A 4904-nucleotide genomic window follows, 5' to 3' on the forward strand; every position below is an offset into this window, starting at 1 on the left:
AGATCGAAAACCAACTGAGTCATCTCACTGATCTACATAATCTAGTACATAATATATATTCAATAAACAAGGAAAAAAATGAACTCTTAAAATTGTGAAACCCTCATTTCACAGATGAGAAATTACTGTGACGTCTCAGAGAGATTAAAAACTGGTCAAGGTCATATGGCCTGTTTTTTCTGCTATAGCATATGACCTGTCAGAGATACAGAACAGAGAACATGAAAGGAAAGAGAAGGTTGTATGGTGAACAAAAAGGTGGCGCTGGGAATAATAACAACATCATTGAAAATTGCTAAGTACCAGGAGTACCTGCATTCTTTCCTTTACTCCTCATAACAACCCTGTGAGTGAAATACTCGCATAATCCCTTACAGATGAGAAAATGAAGGCTTTAAGTATATTACAGCAAAATTAAGACGTTCTTTTAATCAAAAGAAATAGAATGGTCATGAAAGTAGAACGGGACCGGGGTGGGGGCAGAAGAAACAAGAAGAAAACATACAGTAAATAGTAGACTTATAAGTCTCGTAAAGCCATAATATATCAATAAATACATTATGTAAATCAATGGAACAGAATAGTTAACCCTTGGGTATACCCACAAAATATATCCACAGTCATCATGATTGATTGATTTTTGACAGAAGTATAAAAACAATTCAATATAGAAAGGACAATCTTTTCAACAAATTGTGCTGGAATAATTGGACAACCACATATTATGGATATAAGTCTCTTGCGGAATAAATGTATTACAAATATCTTCTCCCATTACTTCACTATATAGCTTGCCTTTTTACTATTCTGATAGTTTCTTTGTTCTTCCTTCCTTCTTTCCTTCCTTCCTTCCTTTCTGGCTGCACCAGTGGCATGTGGGAGCTCCCGGACCACACCACACCACAGCAATGACAACTCCAGATCCTTAGCCTCTAAACTATCAGGGAACTCCTCTGTTTTCCTTTCCTGGCCATTCTGTAGGCTACTTGAATATTTCTTATAATTCTATTTTGATGTATCTATGATGTATCTTGAGTATCTCTTTAAATAGATTTTAAAATGGCTGTTCAAGGCATTACATTATACATACAGAACTTGGTTTACTGATGATGGCATTTTACCAGTTCAACTAACATGTTAGAAATATTACCTGTATGGGATCCCTTTACCATTTCTCCTTAATAACTTATCTTAAATATATCCTCTCCACACATTGAGAACCATATCAGGTAATGTTAGAAAATTTGATTCAATTTTCAAACATAATTTAGAAAACTCAAGAGGAGAAGGATCATCCATTACATTTGCCCCATATTTTTACTCTGTTGTTCTTTCTTTGTTCCCCCAACCCTTTTTTTTTTTTTTTTTTCCTTTTTAGAGCCTCACTCAAGGCATATGGAGGTTTCCAGGTTAGGGGTTGAATTATTTATTCCTTATGCTCTAAGTTTCCTTCTTTTTTTTTTTTCTTTCTGTTTCAAAATATTCCTTTAGCCATTTTCTTAGGATAGGTCTGCCGGTGACAACTTCTTAGTTTTCTTTCACCTAAGGATGTCTTGATTTCACCTTCATTTCCTGAGTATAGAATTCTAGATTGATAGTTCTTTTCTTTCAGCACTTGAAAATATGCTGCTCTTTTTACCCTTGTTAGTTTCTGATGAGAAATTTGAATTGTTTTCTTCCGCAGTTAATGTGTTGTTTCTCTGTTATGAAGATTTTTTTCTTTGTTGTGAGTTTTTAGCTGGTTGATTATAATGTGTTTTGGTATGTATTTCTTTGAGTTTTTCCTGTTTGGGTTTCATTCAGTTTCTTGAATCTGTAGGTGTGTACATTTTGCTATTTGGAGAAATTTTAATACATCTTTGAATAGTTTTTCTTTTTTAACCCTACATTCTTATTTTTTCTCCTCTCATTCTGAGACTTTGATGACATGAACATTAGCTCTTCTATTATTGCCTCATAGAGCACCCTGAGTCTCTGTTAATTTTGTTTGTTTGTTTGTCTTTTTAGGGCTGTACCTGCAGCATATGGAGGCTCCCAGGTTAGGGGTCGAATCAGAGCTATAGCTGCCAGCCTACACCACAGCTCATGGCAACACCGGATCCTTAACCCACTGAGCGAGGCCAGAGATCGAACCCGCAACCTTACGGTTACTAGTAGGGTTCATTAACCACTGAGCTAATGGTGACTCCTGTTAATTTTTTCTCTCTGTTGTTCAGATTGGGCATTTTGTATTGTCTATCTTCAAGTACACTGATTCTTTCCTTTAAAATCTCCATTTTGTTTTCAAACGCATCAAATGAGTTTTAAATTTCAATTATTGCATTACTCAGTTCTAAAACTTACTTTTGTTTCTTCTTTATATCTTCTATTCTTTTGCTAAGATTTTCTAGGTGGTTTTGCCTTTTTTGTTTCCAGGGTTTTATAATTACTTGTTGAAGCGTTTTTATGATGGCTGCTTTAAAATCCCCGTCATATAATTCCAGCTTCTGTCATCTTGGGTTTGATGACTTTTGATTGCCTTTTTTTCTTTTCAAGCTGATATCTTCATGGTTTTTGGTATGACGAATGATTTTTTTTTTTTTTTGTCATTTTAGGGCCACGCCCACAGCGTATGGAATTTCCCAGGCTAGGGGGTTGAACTGGAACTATAGCTGCCGGCTTACACCACAGCCACAATGTGGGACCTGAGCCAAGTCTGCAACCTATATCACTGTTCATGGCAATGCCAGATCCTTAACCCACTGAGAGAAGCCACAGATTGAAACTGCGTCCTCATGGTTACTAGTTGGGTTTGTTACCACTGAGCCATGATGGGAAATCCTGATGAATGATCTTTGATACTGTGGTGGTGGAGTGGGTGACCTTATTACCAGTGGTTTTTGAAATCCAAATTCTCACTTAACCTTCCTCAATAACCCCCCAAGCAAGAAGTGCCTCATTATTTCAGGGTGGGAGTGATATTCAGTCTTCCCACTCAGCATCTTCTGATGCCACCCTAGCTGGAAGGAAGAGAATTCCTCCTTACTGTCAAGGGAGATGAGGTCTAGGCCTTCCACTTGGTCTTGTTGATAGGGTGGGGCCCCACATTTTTCCAAAGACATTGGCTGGAATAGGGTGATTGTTGTCTAAAGGCTTCTGTCTTCCTAAAGGCTTTGGTTTCCTGGAAACTGAAAAGAAAACAAAAAGACAACTTACAGAATGGGAGAAAACAGTTTCAAGTGATGCAATTGACAAAGGCTTAAAAGAGTTTATTTTAACCTCGGTGTTGTTGTTCTGAGATTTACATGGCTCCCTTTGAGGCCTTGCTTTCTCAAATCATGCTAGATTTAATAAGAGAGGTTTTCTTGTCCTAGAAATTACTTTGCCAAGGTTTCTGAGAAAATATGAAGAAAAGGGAAGCTGCCTGGATTGGGACGAATGAGATCAGTAAAAAATCCTAGGTATACCCCATTAGGACACATCTGAAGAGAGGAACCAAAAAAGAAAGTCTATGTTAAGAAAATAACTGCCTTTGAAAAGTGAAACAGCAGCATCAGAAACATTATTTGCTAGTTAACCATCCCTTTAACTATTTCTGGGACATTTCTATCCATAGAACTCCATTCTCTCTTGGTTATCTCCTACCCAAGGCTTCTCTTTATCCTTTGCTCAATGTTGCAAATTTCTCCCATCCACAAATAGTGAAAAGTTTCTGGGTTCAGTCCATAGAGTTACTATTTCTTTATCTATCCCAAATTCTTCGTCCATCTCATTTAGTTTCTTGGTTTGAAATAGCCAATTTTATTTCCAACTCCGGCTTTTTCTGAATTCCATTCTTGTTCGACCATCTCCTTATCATCTCCATTTGAACTTCTAACAGGCATCTAAAACTTTATATGTGCCAAATCAAACTTGCTTCCCTGCCCGCTATGTCCTCCCCCTTCTGTCTTCATCTCAGGAAAGCATTGCTCAGTCATTAGGTGTTTCATGCCAGAAAATTATTATTATTTTTTTTGCCTTTTCTAGGGCCACTCCCGAGGCATATGGAGGTTCCCAGGCTAGGGGTCTAATCAGACCTGTAGCCAGAGCCACAGCAATGCCAGATCCGAGCCGCCTCTGTGACCTACACCACAGCTCACAGCAATGCTGGAGCCTTAACCCACTGAGTGAGGCCAGAGATCGAATCAGCAACCTCATGGTTCCTAGGTGGATTTGTTAACCACTGAGCCACAACGGGAACTCCATGCCAGAAAATTATAATTATCCTTAACTCTATTTTCTCATATTCTGTATCCATTTATCAGGAAATTCTTTTGGCTCTACCTTGGAAAATGCCCAGAACCTGATCACTTTTTATCATCTTTACCAAATTTGGCATCACCAATACTTGCCTACACTATTTCTGCAGCTACCTAACCTAATCTTCTTACTTTTACCTTGGCCCATTCTTCACAGGCCGCTAGAGTGATATTATAACATATAAATCAGACAATGTTATTCTTCTGCTTGCCATTCTTTCTTTATTTAGGATAAAATGCAGTCTTCTAGGGCCTCCAAGACCCTACATGATATAGCTCTTGGCTACGTTTCTGAGGTCATCTCTAGCTCTTTCCCGCAGCTTATTCCACATTAGTCACACTAACCACCTCACTGTTTCTGAATACCCCAAGCACATGCCCACCGCAGGTCTTTGCTCCAGAGGAAAGCTCTTCCCTCCAATATTCACATGGCTATCGCTTCAGTGAGATTTACTCATCGTTACCTATTAAAGAGAGCTTTCTTGTGCCCTAGATGAAACAATGCTCCTTGATCTTTTACTTTCTACCCTTCAAACTGCTTTTTAAATAATTAGTATTTTTCTCCTCCTGCTTAAAAAAAAAAAAAAAAGAAACCTCAATTAAATAAAATTAGCAAACCAGAAGGGG

Source organism: Sus scrofa, chromosome 4, assembly GCF_000003025.6.
Source record: "Sus scrofa isolate TJ Tabasco breed Duroc chromosome 4, Sscrofa11.1, whole genome shotgun sequence".
NCBI classification, from domain to species: domain Eukaryota; kingdom Metazoa; phylum Chordata; class Mammalia; order Artiodactyla; family Suidae; genus Sus; species Sus scrofa.